This window comes from Ictidomys tridecemlineatus, chromosome 3 (assembly GCF_052094955.1).
Source record: "Ictidomys tridecemlineatus isolate mIctTri1 chromosome 3, mIctTri1.hap1, whole genome shotgun sequence".
NCBI classification, from domain to species: domain Eukaryota; kingdom Metazoa; phylum Chordata; class Mammalia; order Rodentia; family Sciuridae; genus Ictidomys; species Ictidomys tridecemlineatus.
The window spans coordinates 44,255,064-44,270,243 of record NC_135479.1 but is presented as its reverse complement, the minus strand read 5'-3'; the positions used below and the strand labels follow the sequence as shown (position 1 = coordinate 44,270,243).

The 15,180-nt window shown below is 45.5% G+C and overlaps 1 protein-coding gene and 1 non-coding gene across 4 annotated transcripts in view; one reads left to right on the top strand and one right to left on the bottom strand.

The window, feature by feature from the left end:
• Nxn (nucleoredoxin) overlaps positions 1-15,180 on the bottom strand; it is a 151,039-nt gene that overhangs the window by 33,955 nt on the left and 101,904 nt on the right. The gene's annotated exons all lie outside the window — the stretch shown is intronic.
• Positions 3,013-3,084, top strand: Trnaa-agc (transfer RNA alanine (anticodon AGC)). Its single transcript has one exon. It is a non-coding gene; the product is annotated as a tRNA-Ala (tRNA).

The window sequence follows — 15,180 nt, the reverse complement described above, 5'->3', positions numbered from 1 at the left end:
AGTTCGATAAATTCAGAAGCAAGGCAACAAAGATGAAATAGGAAAGAAACAAAGAGGAGACAATATGAGCTCAACTTGGCAGAAATCAAAAAGGATGACAGAATGAGCTATCCAGTTACTTGAAAGTTCCTGTTCCCGGGCTTGACGGCTGGCTCTGGATCCAAGGCTGTGGTTGGAACTATCATCCTAGGAGCACTAGCCAGAAATGCTTTTATAGTGACCCAGAAAACAATCAAGCGAATATCACAAGGGACAGGATTGGGAACTGGTAAACTGTAAAAATGCAAATGAGAAAAACCAGCTAAACTGAAACCCTGGAGGGATCAGTCAGCACCCGCAGATACCACAGGGAAATACAACCTGGTGATTTCTGAGAAGTCCCAGCTCACACGGCAACACAGGACCCGCCTCTCAAGCTACAGATTGCATCTTGCACTTGACCGAGGGGCTAAGCTTTTACTTCTCAGCAGCTGCTGCAAATCTGTGGGGTGAAGCCAAAGCTAACACAGATGGAAGATTAATCAGCAAACTCTTCGCCCAGGTCAGCTGAACCTTCTCAGGCACTTTGCTCCTGGCCCTTTCACCCTGTGCTGACCACAATCAAGACCACCTTTTCTATGAGCAGCATAAAAAACAGATCCAGAGAAGTGTCCCCATCTTTCCTAACCAAACAAGACCAAATCCTATTGTAAATACAGTCTGAGAGAAAAAAATTCCACTTGTCCCCACCCACCAGTGTCAAGGGAATATATACCCTGAGGGTTACTTAGCATAAGCTAAGACTGCCTGGGCCTAAGTCGGCTCCAGACACTTAGTAGTTGATTTTAAGCAAGCTACCTTACTTCTCTCTTGGTTCCTCCATCTGTAAAATGGGGGTAACGGAACCTACACCTCACTGGGCCATTGTGAAGATTAGATGAGTTATATTAAATGTTTAAGAATAAGGCCTGACACAGACTAGGTACAATATGACATATGTGTTAGTCGCTATTATTACCAGCAATTATTACTATTGTTACTGCTATCCCAGCACCATCTACTAAATGCTCCCATAGGAGTTTATCCTCATATCTCGAGTTCAGACCCAATTTTTGACCCCTTTGCTCTTGAGGCATGATTCCAAGTGTGTGATTTGGCCTATTATTGTCATTTTCACAGCCTGGTAGAGCAGTTGGCCCAGCACAGTGCTCGGCATGTTATGCATTCAACAAGTGATGGGTGAATGAATAGAGGAAGGAAAGAATAGAAGGAAAGGAGGGAGGGTGGGAGGGAACATTGTCCTGGGTCAGTTAGACTGACTAAGCAATCACGTTCAGTTTTCTAAATGGCTTCTTCACTACCAAGTCTCCTCCTAGTTCCTTAGGGGCCCAGAATTTATTTATTTCTTTAATTCCCTCTTTCCCCCACTTCCCACCTTCCTCTCCAGTTTTTAGCAGTACTGGGAACTTGACGGCTGCCTCCGTCTCTGGGAACTGGACCCAGAGGCTCACAACCACTGAGCTTCATACACTCCCAGTTCTTTTTTTTATTTAATTTTTATTTAAAAATTTTTTTGTAGTTGTAGATGGACAGAATGCCTTTATTTTTATGTGGTGCTAAGGATTGAACCCAGTGCCTCACACATGCCAGGTAAGTGCTCTACCACTGAGCTACAGCCCCAATCCTCCTTTTTATTTTTTGAGACAGGGTCTTGCTAATCTGCTGAGACAGGCCTTCAACTTGTGATCCTGCTGCTTCGGTCTCCCAAGTTGCTGAAATCACAGGTGTGTGCCACCATGCTGGGCCAGAACGTTCTTTAAATTGCAGAATAAATGATTCAATACAGTTGTTCTTCTCTTTTAATCTGATGATGCCTTTGACCTCTGTGTGCTACTCACTTTCCCATCTTTCCTTTGCCCAGAGTTGTCACAAAACAAACCATGTGAGGCCAAGAAAAAGATGCAGGTGGGCTGGGCCCAGCCAGTCAGAACCACTACCAGCCTATGAGAATTCAAAGAGTTCCTAATGGATTTGCAATGATGACACCGGATTTTTATAGCTCGTTCAGACCTATGCCCCTAAGGGTCACAAGACTGTGAGGTTTACAATATAACATGTCTACTCTGCTTCCTGCAGACATCAGGCATTAAACATGCCACAAGCCCTTCTTCTGGGTCCTCTCTGCTACTGTATTAAAAAGAAAAGACTGGGTAGATGAGACATTAAACATTTATTCTTCATTCCTTTAAGTCACAGTGAGTTTTCTAACTGATTTACAGTTGACTTGGATAAGCTGTGCAATCCAATAGGGCTTTATTAAATTGTGATTTACTTAATATACTCTAATCAAAGTGCTGCGTGGAGGCAGGGAAGGTTCAGGTATGTGGGTGGTGAAACACCGTGCCTGCCTGCAGGACCCACAGAGTTTATAAGTGGAAGATGGTTAAAAAGATCAATTTTGTTTTGTCTATTTTACCAGAGCAAATAAAAATATAGAGCTACAACTATACACACATAGGCACAATATAAGGCAGAGCTGCCAACTGCCAGAAGAGGCAAACAAAGAGGGCAGGAAGGGAGACTGGCTCCATTCTAGTGTGGTGACTGTGCCAGGAAGGGCTCTGCATGCTGAACCAACACTCTGCCCGTTTCCAACTATATGACCACCTGCATTCTAAACAGGGGCAGCCGCCAGGACCAACAGCTCAGCACAGAGTTTGGTCCTCCTTCAGCCAAACAGTTAGTCGGTGCTCTGCTGGACAGCAGTGTGCTGCTGTCAAGTGGTCAGGAATGTGGTTCTGGAGCCCAACGGCCTGGGCTCAAATCCTGACTGTACTGTATACCAGCTGGGTGACCTGAAGCCAGTTACATCACCTCTCAGGGCCTCAGTTTCCTCACGAGTAAAATGAGGATAACAGCACTACCTCACACGGTCAGTGTGAGAACTAACTGGGTGAATGTGCAACATTTAGAGTACTGTTTGGTACACAATAAGTGTTTGATAAATGCCAGAAATAACGATGATATGGGGCTGGGAGTGTAGCTCTGTGGTAGAGTGCTTGCCTAGCATGCAAGGGGCCCTGGGTTCAATCCCCAGCACTGCAAAAAGAAAGGAAAGAAAAAAAAAGAAGAAGAAAACAAAACAGGAAGACGATGATCCCTCAAGAAAATATCTCCATTTCTCCTTGGCCATAAGTGGAAAAATATGATGTCCCATATCATCTTTATTTAGGCCCCTTGTCCAGCTACACATTCCCATTTCCAAGGGAAATGACCTCTGGGGCCTTGTGTCCAAGTGGAACTCGTCTAGACAGAGATACCAGAAGACAACCCTGCTCACCTCAGCCTGGTGTGTAGGGACTTCTTAAGGCCTCGCTGTGCTTGCAAGGTACTCTTTTACAACAGAAATCATTTTGCTGCTAGTGCAAGAGACAGAGATCTGATAGGCTACTTTAGTACCCTTGTCCAAGGGGGATGTCTAACCTCCGCAGCTGCCAGCCTTCCCCACACCTCACTGGTTCATACAAGCTTCCATCTTCATGGGTCCCTCCAAAGTACTCACAGATGCCCTGATGACTCCCAGGATAAAGGGCTGCACACTATGCCTCCCGGATTTAACACAAAACCACCACTGTCCCCTAAGGCCTTGCTTCAAGAGGATCACTGTGTTCTGGCAGCCCCCAATCCTCCACTGTATGGAGGCAGGAAGTACAGGGCAGGGGTGAGAGCACAGGCCATGGGCGATGGCTCTGGTCGGAATCCTGGGCTCTGACATTTTGGGCAAATGCCTTACCCTCCCCAAGCCTCACACTCTTCAGCTGCATCTGGTACCATGGTCCCTACCTCCTAGATTATTGGAGACTTATTGATACAAAGGTAGTGTTTAGACCTGTCCCTGGCACACAGTGGGCACCACAGTGCCTTTGCACACTTTAGATCAGGGAGCCCGTGCTAGGGCAATGAGTGCTGCTGGCTGCAAGAGCACTGAGGACACAGCATTTGACTATGGTGCCATTGGTACCTTGGAAGGGGGTGGGGGTCAGCATAATCCACCCAAAGAAAAACAAACTATTCTACGAGAGACTTACTGTCAGAGGGTAAGGAAAGGAAGGGGAACGCTGAGGAGTCTCCTTCCCCAGCTCCGGCTTTGAGAGGGGCAAAAGCACAAACAGGACAAAACTACAATCCTTCCAACGTGGCCCTGAGTTCATCCCAGAGAGGCAGATTCTTTCTGGGCTGGCATCCAGTCCAAGGATCCTTCTTTCTCAAAATAGGAGCTAGGCTGAGCATGGTGGCATACCATTCCCAGTGACTTGGGAGGCTGAGGCAGGAGAATTTCAAGTTTAAGGCCAGCCTGAGATATTTAGTGAGACCCTGTCTCAAAATTAAAAATAAAAAGGGATAGGGATGTAGTTCAGTGGTAAAGTACCCCTGGGTTCAATCCCCAGTACACAAAGACACACACACACACACACACACAAAACTAAAACTCCATTAAGATTCAGTCCCTAGTTCTAACTACAACCCCCTAAAATACAGGGGTTGCCTGAACCATGCAGGCAGACTCAAGGAGGTAGAAAATGAAGCAGTGCTTCATGAGGCTTGGAGGCTGTCAGCTTTATGACCCTGGTGGTGAAGGCCACAGTGGGATACTGCTGAGGATGGAGTGTGAACATGGGAAAGAGGCTGTATTCCAAGTGCAACCAGCATTAGACGCCAAGAAGAAGGAACTAAAGAAACTAAGGCATTTCTGAGACCTGGGCCCTCCTGACCTCCTTCTCGGGAGTCACAAGAAAAGCAACTAGGCCACTAAACTTCCTTTCAGAGAACAACACCTTCACCTTCAGACTGGCTCCCAGCAACAAGAACAATTAAACATTATGAGATGTTAAGGCCGGTGGGCAATGTCTACAAATACAAAGATAGACGTGTACAAGGTTTCTTCCCACATTTCCAAAAGTGCAGAAATACAAAATCTCTCTGAATTACTCCAGTACATGGCTGGCTTGGAGAGCCCCAGGTCCCCAACACTTGGAATTCGTTATCGTTTGTAACCCCCATTAAGGAGATTCATTTACTAAGCCATGTGACTTCCTGCCCAAATGACTCAATGAGCCGGGAGATGAGCAGTTTGTTGGGAGTACAAAGCAGCATATGGCTGCCAGGTTCTTCCCGGCCAGCACCACAGATGAGGGAAAGGCTGCTGGGTTTCCCCACGCTGCAGTTCTCACAAGCTGACGGAAGGATTTCCTATAGCCCATCTGGTATCGAAACCTCCACTGGGCAGAGTGGTTTGGAAAAGCGAGGGGGTGGCTTGTAATAACAGACTGCAGAGGGGGGAAGCTCTCAAGAAGTGGCTTGCAGTTTTCATATGAGAGGGGGAGAAGGAGCCAGAGTCAGAGTTTGAAATCTGAGAGACGTGTCCCAGCCCCAAAGGCAATAACTTCTACTGGGGGATAGGGTTTCTGTGCCTTATGTCGCTGGTCACTGTGGATTCTTCTGCAGTTATAAGCGGGAAAGAGTTCAAGTTTGCCCAAGTTCATTCTGAATAGTGCTGTTCCTCCTCCCCTCCACTGGGTACTGCTGAACCCAGGGGCACACTACCACTGAGCTGTATCCCCAGCCCTTTTTACTAAAGGTCTCCCTAAGTTACTGAGGTTGGCCTTGAACTTGTAGCCCTCCTGGCTCGGCCTCCGGAGTCCCTGGGATGACAGGTATGCACCAGTGTACCATGCTGAGTTGCGCCTTTTTGCTTGAACGCTGGGACCTTGATCTAAAATCCTTTTTGAGAGATGTGTTACCAAACAAGCTCAACCCAGAATGCCAAGGTCATTTCAATGAGGAACCAATTCTGAGTGTTTCCACACCAGATCTTTATAGGACTTTCAAGGTTAAAACAAAACAGAAAGGCAGAAAGGAAGCCTAGGAATGATGAAGGGAGAGTGCCATGCCTTGTAGATTCAGGGGGATCTGCTGGAAAATGTGCTTGTCCAGGCAGCAGTATGGCCCACCTTGACCCTCCTTAGTTGAAAGGCAGTAGATGCTACCAATTTACCCCAACCAACCTATACGCCATGGCTCAGTACTACATATAAGGTAATTAAATTTGGGAACTGCCTACAGCTGATGAAGGAGCTTGCAAGAAATGCGCCAACAAGTTTTCTCTGTTTTTTTTTTTTTTTAAATAGGAAAAGAAAATAATACCAAGAAACTCAAGAAACTTTTTCATCTAAAAACAGACACTCCTACCCCAAAATAGTATTAATGCAAGTTCCCTAGGACAGGATCACAGGGCTTCCCTAGCCTTGTCAGTTCTGGCTGAGCAGGCGAGCCATGGCTCTGATGTTCCACCAACTCTCAAACTCAGCACTTGAAGGACACGCCCAGCATGGCCTCTCTGCTCGCCATAGAACCCCCAGTCTCTGGTGCTGCAGTGAAAAGGTCCAATGAGAAAAAGGCCAAAGGCATGAACCACAGAGACAGGGGAGTTTCTAGATGGATTCCACCAGTAGAGGGCAAGGCAGCATTCCACCCTTCCAGAATCCTGCGGTCATCATCCTTATAGGCCTTACAGGTGGTGGGTCCTCCACGGTGGATGCCCTGACGATGCCCTCAGGCCGACAGAATCTGCTTGCTCTACCAGCGCCTGAGGAGTGAGCAAGCCTCTGTTGCGTTTTCACACATTCATCCTCCTTCCTCAACAGCCACTTGGTAAGTTGCTATCCAGAAAAGAAATCAGGCAAATAGTCTCCAAACACTGTGCAGCTTCCAGTAGATCCGGAATGTGATTGCGTAACGCCTACTAAACCAAATGCCATAAATTACAAATCAGCAGGCTGAGCTTTTCCATGTCCATTCTCCAGTATGAAAATAAGAGCAGGAAATGTGGTTTGGGAGAGTGGCGGCAATGTTTATCACTTCAGCGCCATCCGTACCTGTTCCACTGTGCAGCCATTAGCACTCAGCACAGCACTCTTTCCAATTTCCTACTTGGTGGTTATTTCATCGGGGTTTTTGTACCAGAGCCCCTATCCGGCCCTCCCAGCATAGAAAGTTCTGTTTCTTGGCAGAACTTTCTGAGCGCCCAGTTACCAACCCCTTGTTACCACTTTCCTGCTCCAGGAAGTCCCCACTGAGCCCGGGCCAAATGACAAGGAGAGGAAAGGAAACATTTACAATGATGTGAGAAATTCCCAGTCTGGAAAAAAAAAGATCAAAGAGGATAGTCATAACGGAGCCTGGCACATGAAGGCCCTCCATGAATTGGACTGGATTGGTCCAAGACAAGTAGTGTCACCTCACTGGAAATCCAGCAAGCCAGCAGCCTCCTCAGCTCTGAAAACAGTATCAGCCATGCTGCGAGGGGCCAGCTGTGTCCTGAGTGAAAGGAATCCTATCCCGTACTAAGGAGCTGGGATTGCCACATACTAAGATGCCTTTATATAGAAATGGACTGTGGCTTGCAGTACCCTCCACCAGCTCTTGAAATGAAAGGATTCCACAGCACAATGAAATAAGTAACAGCAGGGAGAAAGAGAGAGGGAGGTAAATTGTTTGGAAAGCAGAAGACAGGGTGGAAAAGATGAAATTCAAGACAGATGTGTGAGAGCCGCAAACACATGTCCTTAAATTTAAGCATCCAAGTGATTTATGTAGAATAAGGGGAAAAAAGAACTACGTTTCAATATAGAAATATAGCTAAATAAAGCTGTTATAAAACAGGTGAGTGGAGATCCAAGATGAAACGCTAGTAATCAAGCAGAGATTCTCTGAGGCCCCTGTCACTCTCAACAGGATGTCAACCATCAACGATTTATTTTCAATTACTGAGCAGTGATTTTTTATCTCCAAAAGGTACTGCTACTGTATAACATTGGCAAAATTCGACAAACAGTAGCATTTACCAGGTTCCTGCCTAGCCCTTAAGAGAAAATAAAGCAGGAAATTTTGATGGGTGTTTCCACTGAAACACAAAAGTCCAAGGCTCTAGCCGGAAAGACATTTATTTTTACAGTGCAGTATTAATATGTGTTGTTTCACTTCTAAACAGCTAAGCTCAAAGGGGCCACTACACAATTGGTTCCAAATGCCTCACACTGAGAAAAAACACAGGCCGCCTGCTTTGCTGGTTTAAATGCTCTCAGTTTGAAACTTTGGAAGGTGATAAGAAAGAGGCCGCCTCCCGCCCCCCCCATCATGCTAGGATGCGGCTAGAGAAATGGGGTGAAGAAGAGTCCAAGGACATAACATAAGGGGTGGGAGGATGACTGAGTTTTCCTGGATAGGTCAAGTGCCACATTTCAGGACAGTACTCAGCAAAACATCAGGATCCAAGAATGTGCCTGGTCATTGTCATTAATAGGCATTTAATGAATATCCCAAGCCCACCAAGTGTTTGTATTCGCCTTCAGGGAGGAAGACTTTGGTAAATACCCAAACCTGCTTCCTCTTTGGTCAGTCCACCTGGGTTGCTGTCTCTGCCCCACCTGCATCCCCTACAAAAATGAGCCTAGGGCGATGCTTCCTCCGTGGGCTCCAGTCTTAGACGACAGGTGATCAGAGCAGGTATGAACACTCGACACTAAGACCAATCACATTCTTTACTGGGAATTGAACTTGGATTCAGTCAGATCAGATGTACAAGTATGTTACCAGTGGGCGCCATATTAATCCTACCAGCCCTTGGGGTGGCTAGAGGCCCCTCTCCCTGCAAGTTCTTGGCCTCTGCAGACTAGTTTTATCCCTGAAAACAAAAAATGATTATTTCCTAAGTGTGACAGGGATGTCAACAAGGTAGAGGATGCTGAGGGTGAAGGTGGAGACTAAGCACTCAGTAAAGGGTGGGAAAAGGAGTAGTGTTGTTGGTCCAAGGACAAACAGAGAGAAACAGAGCTGAGAGAGACAGGGAAACAGAGGAGGGGCAGTGTAAAGACACCAAAGAGACAGAGGGCAGAAAGAAGCAAATAAGAGAAACCGTGTAGCCCCGAAGAGGATGGGAGAGTCTTGCTTCTGAAATTCCAATTCTGGTCCCAGGTGTACTCCATTTCCTGAAGCTGGATGTCCATGGGATTAATGACTGTATTCTGAGAATCTGACCAAATCTACTTATGCCAGCTTGAGTGAATTTCTGTTCCTTGTAAACAACTCCTAACTAAGACAGATGTGTGGGTATGTCTGTGCACGGAGAATCCATGCATACCATGAAACTCTTCCTGCTTAAAACATGAGCAAATAATAAAGAAAAATTACATGACACTCTGAATCTTTTCATATTCCTTCCTCAACACTCTGAATCTTTTCATATTCCTTCCTCATAGACAGCAGCCCCTCTTATCTGCAGGGGATATGTTCTAAGACCCTTCTCCCAGTAGATGCCTGAAACCAAGGACAGTACCAAACTCTATATATACTGTTTTTTAATATATACATACATAAATTTAATGCCTTTTCCATCTTAATGAAGCACTCATCATGATACAACATGATACACTCATCCATGATACAATAATTCAGCTGATAATAAAGGCAGCTACAAAGTGACTAATGGGAGGGTAGCATATACAATGTGGATACATGGGCAAAAGAATGATTCACATTTCACGTGGAATGGAGTTGGAGACAGTGCAGTTGGAGATAGTGCAAGATTTCATTACATTATTCAGAACAAAACTCAATTTAAAACTTATAAATTATTTATTTCTATAACTATCCATGCAATATTCTCAAATTTTAGCTAGCTAAAACCATAGAAAACAGAAGTTCAGATAAAGGAGGAACTACTGTGTCACTCTTCTATCCTCATCACAGAACCCTGGGGTCACAAGAAGGAAACTCTCATGCTAGGGATGCACAGATTGGTGCAAGACAACTTGCCTAAGATGACAGAACAAATTAGTCCCAGGGCCTCTTTTCTCCCTGCCAACCACCAGTCCTGGAAATTAGTACTTCTTAAATATAAACCTAAAATATAGCATATATTTCATATGCATGCAGATATGAGATAAATCAATCTGCTTCTCTGGCTTATGAGTCCAAGGAAAGTGGCTGTGAACAAACTGCCAAATTCACCAAGAAAAGCCACTTTCAGTGAGTTCCCATTATGCACCTCTCTCACCAGAAGGCTTTGCACTCTCTATCTCCAGGGGTGCCCCTGAACTCAATCAGTAAGGAAGAAATTCTGAGGTTTCTTTCACAGACAAGATGAATGGCTACTTCAAAAAAAAAAAAAAAATCAAAATCCCATGTCTTCTACAGCACATTCTAAGGGTATTTTTTTCCTGTTGTTGAAATTTGAATCCAGGGCCTTGCACCCCCAGTCCAGCACATCCCTGAAGTAAGACAGCACATAGGATATTCAGCAGCAGACACAGCAAGTTTCCCAACTTTAGTGTTAAATACAGATCACAGACACTACTAGACCAGGTGTGCCAGCACTTTCCTGTGTGCTGGTTTCTGAAAGCCACTGGTGTCACAGAACTTAAATGGCAGGGTGTACTTTGCAAGACTGCAATGAGACTTTCTCCTCTAGAACAGAAGTGTCCCAGTGAATCAGACCTTGAATATGCCACTAATGGCTTGCTTAGGAAACTTGAACTGCTGAGGCCTTCTGAACAGTAACCACACACAAATGAGTTCTCCATAAGGAGCCCGGACTTTCTGGGTCAGGCTGGCCATTTTAAAGAGCACAATAATCCTGTCAACTTTTAGCAGAACCGAACTGTTAAATGTCAACACATTTCAAACTGGTCTCAGACCACCCATAGAAGAGTCTTGTGTCCAAAAGCAGGGAAATTCAGTTGAGTAGCTGGGTTCCGGCATGTTTGAGCCCTCTTCTTGGCTAAGCAACAGTAAGACCCAGCGTTCACCTGGCTGAGATGAGGTGGCCAGCAGAAGGGCTGAGGCAAGCTCTGTCTGCTCCCCCACCAGCAGCCTCAGGCTGCAGAGGAGAAAACGCTCAGAAAGCAAGCAGGGAGCAAAAAGGGAGGATGGGGGTCACTATGGAGGCCCACCACATCCCCCAGTCACCATGAAGGCAGGCTGGCTGGAGGGCAGAATGGTGAAGCTGGCCATGCTGTGATGCCACTTCACTTCCCTGAGAAAGTTACTTGCTTGCTAGGCTTGCTGTGAGGATTCAACCAGAGGTGAAATCCAGATGACTTCTTCTATGACCATATTAACCCAACTCTGTCATTCACCTATACCACAAATCTGTGCCCTCAGCTCTGCTCTTACATATTCTGCTTTAAATACTTACAATATATATTTTTTTGAATAAAGAATTGTTTTCCCTAAATAGAGGGTGTCAAAATAAAAATAAAAAAGACCAAATAATGGGCAGAGTGCTTGCCTACCCCTGGGTTCAATCCTGGGTACTACTGGGGGGGGCGGGAAAGACCAAACAATGATTAAACATGATCTAGCCTTCCTGCCTGAAGACTCTGGGGTCTGCTTTCTCTATTGAAAAGGAGGTTGGCAAATTTTCCCAAGGTTTAAAGATGGAGCACTGCATCAAAACTTTCTTCTGATAAAACCAGAGACTTGGAAATGGAGAATGGAAAAAAACATGATGTAGCTCAGTCAGGGGCGCCAATCTCAGTAACAGTCCGGACACCTTACATTCCTGAGGCTCTGTGCCAACGGAGGCAGTGGTGAGAAAAGGGAACAGGAACCCAGAGAGCAGGCTTACACCTGGACAGCACCCAGCAGGCTCTTTGCCAAGGAGATGCTGCTGGCTCAGTGTGAGTTTTCCTGCCATCTGGGCATCCCAGCCCCTCCTCCCCACAAGCCCCATCACAGGGAGCCCACCTCAGCCATGGCCAGGGATGTCACCCTCATGGAACATCATAAACTCACCACTGACAAGAAAGTAGGCTGCTCTTTGCCCAGGATCCCTCCTGCCAATACCTGTGTCTTGCTCCCTGAACTCATCTTAGTTGTCTCTCTAACCTTTCTACCCCCAGATAAAGTCATAAGGGATATGTTGACAGACTTATATCTGAATGTCTGCACTGATGTCCAGAAAAATTGAACTGGGGGGACCCACTTGTTTTCCTTACCTGGCTCCCAGAGCTGAGAGTTAAGAGTTATCTTTGAATCTGGGGCTGGGGTCCCTGAAAGTGTGAAGCAGAAAGTAGGGATGATGCAGAAAGAAGAAGGGAGGGACCGACCACTGTCTGCTCCCTGAGGCAGTCCTGGCCAAAGAATGGGGGTAAATGCCCATGAATAGCTGGGATTTGCTTATACCAAACCAAATACACCCACTCTTCCAAAGGATGCCTGCAGTTGTCTCCAGCACAAATTGCAAATTCTAAGAAAAGAGTTTCAACAACAATATTTAATGCAGTTATTTCTGCAGGAACCATCTATATCAGAATCTCCTGGGCTGATGCAGATTTCTGGACCCCACCAAATCTGATTGCCTGGGGATGAGGCTTGAAAAATGTAAAGTATAAGAGAGCTCCCTGGTAACTATCATGCCTATTGACATTTGAGCCACATAAGCACTTTCCCACATGGTGCCCCTTTATAAATATGCTTCCCACTCCCAGGTATGTAGATCTCAGGTCTGACATCCCTTCCTCAGGGGGGAGACTTCTCTGCCCACTGCCTGCTCTCAAGTTTTGACCAGGTCACTCACTAGATGTATAAGTTCTGCTATATTTCTGTCATAGGGCTTATCACGATTTCCATCATAAACTGTATTTGTGTGACTTATCAAATAATGTGTCTTCCCCACTGGAGTTAGGTGAGGGCAGGGGATCCTTTGCTCACGGGTGTACCCCAGCTTCCAACACAGTGTCTGGCACTAAGAAGGCTTGTGGTAAAAATAAAGGCTTGTGCTGAGCACAGTGGCACACGTCTGTAATTCCAGCAACTCAGGAGGCTGAGGCAGGAGGATGGCAAATTCAAAGCCAACCTCAGCAAAAGTAAGGCACTAAGCAACTCAGGGGGACCCTGTCTCTAAATAACATATAAAATAGGGCTGAGGATGTGGCTCAGTGGTCCAGTGGCCCTGAGTTCAATCCCTGGTACCAAATAACAACAACAATAATAATGGTTTGTGCAGGTTCTTGAAATTTCTCGTAATAGCAGGTACTGGGAAGGGAGACCTTGCTGTTGATATTTTTGAGTTACCCAGATTTTGAATGTTCTCATCTGCTCACCCTGGTAGAGTTTTAAGATTTTAAAATGTTTCATATACTAACAGAATAAGAAAGAGGCAGCCCCTCAATCTCCTGGGTCTGATTTTGCCTAATGAGCTACATGACACCTATGCTCAGAGTAATGAGCAGAAAGAAGGGTCTGCTCTCTACTCAATCAGAGATATCTTCTCAAAGGCTACTAAGAACTTGCCTGCTACTTCGGGATTTAAACATAGGTAAAATGTTCCCCAGATCCCATAAGTTCTACTTATAAACATATTTGTTGAAAAGTTTTGTTTGAATTAGTACAGCTCAATCGTGCTCTCTCTCTCTCTCCCTCCCTCCCTCCTCCCTCCCTCCCTCCCTCTCTCTAAAAATATGCCCCAGAAGGAAGCAATCCTTTCCATTCTTCAACAAGTATAGGCCTGGTCCCATCTGATCCACCTCCATTTCTGGCAACCGAATACCCACAAATGTTTAGCTCTGCCATGGGATATGTAGAATAAATTAAGTTTAGGGGGAAAAATCATAAAACAAGCCTTTGCGTCTCAAGACTCTGTGTACCTTGGCAGGGGGAATGTGTGTGTTACAACAAATCCTATCCAGCGTGCCAGAGAACTCAATCAAAACCAGAGAAACGATTCCTGTCATAGGAGACAGGCTGCTCCAGAGCAGCCCTCTAAGGGAGATGGAGATAAGGAGCCCAATCACGCCTTGCATCTGCCAAAATTCTTCTCCATGATGGCTAAGTCAGGAAAAGACCTAAAACCCCAAATAAAAGGAGATGGTCATCCCAAAGTCAGGGCTTGTGCATAGACAAAACAAACATAAAACCCCACCAGAAAGCCTTCTCACTGAGGTCTTGCCTCTGGAACTCTGATTGAATGTATTCTAGGGGGATAAGAATCTTAAATCACTGTAGGTCAAGCTCTAGAATGGCTCTTAAAGCATGACTCCACTAGTCTTGCTAAGTGCAGTCTTTCACTAGAAATTCCCATTTCCATGGCTGAGCTTGCTCTGCATCTGGATGGCCAGTCCATCTGAATGCAACTAGACTTAACTAGTCTACAAAGCTTATTATCCACTTATTATCCACAGGAGAGAGAGACTTGACTAGTGAGACTGGCTTACCCTTGGTCAAAGAGGGACCAGATAGTACTGAGTTTTTCAGGTCAATGTTTTATAGGGAGACAGGCCACCTTATTCCCTGTGGTACTTTTTACCACTCTGGAGAAATCCACTAGAAACATGAGATTACCTGTGGCTTTTGTGGACCTTTGCTTTCTCAGGCAGGGAAAGGTCAGAGGCCACAGGCATGAACTCACCCGGGCTGCTGAGGGGCATTCAGAGCCTGTGTTGTGTAAGTCTAGACAGTCACAATCAAATGCTATCCCCAGGGAGCAGATTCAGATTAAAACAGGCTTCCATTCTGGTCTCCTTTGAAATTGGTTCCTAGTGATCTAATAATTGGAGCTCCTTTTAGATGAGCTGAGCACTTGCTACTCAACAACAACGAGCAGGTCTTCTTTTACTATACATGATGCAACTTAGGGGACGTAAGAACTTGCTAATTAACTGATGTCCAAAGGCTATTAGCTTTGGGAGTAATAGTACAGCTACTCCCAGGTTAAAGTTAATACTTTCTGTTAATGCTTCTCAGTTTTTGTTTGCTTTTAATTAATTTGTAAATTAAGAAACAATTCCAAATGATAAGCTATTTCCTTTAATTACCATCACAAATAGTTTATCTTAGAGAGCTTACCAGGTTCCAGGATCAAAACTGGGTAGGTAAAGGATGTAGTGAGGGTTTTCTTGCTTGGTCAAGGTGAGAGAAGTGAAAGAAGCCACATTTGGGGAAGAATGCTTTAAGAATATGCTCCCAGCTTGGTGCAATAATGTACACTTGTAATTACAGTTACCTAGGAAGCTGATGTGAGAGGATTGCAAGTTCAAGGCAAGTCTGGGCAACTGAACAAGACCCTGCCTCAAAATAAGATGAAAAGGGATGGTGCTGCAGCTCAGTGGTATGGTGTTTGCCTAGTATTTATGAGGCTCTGGG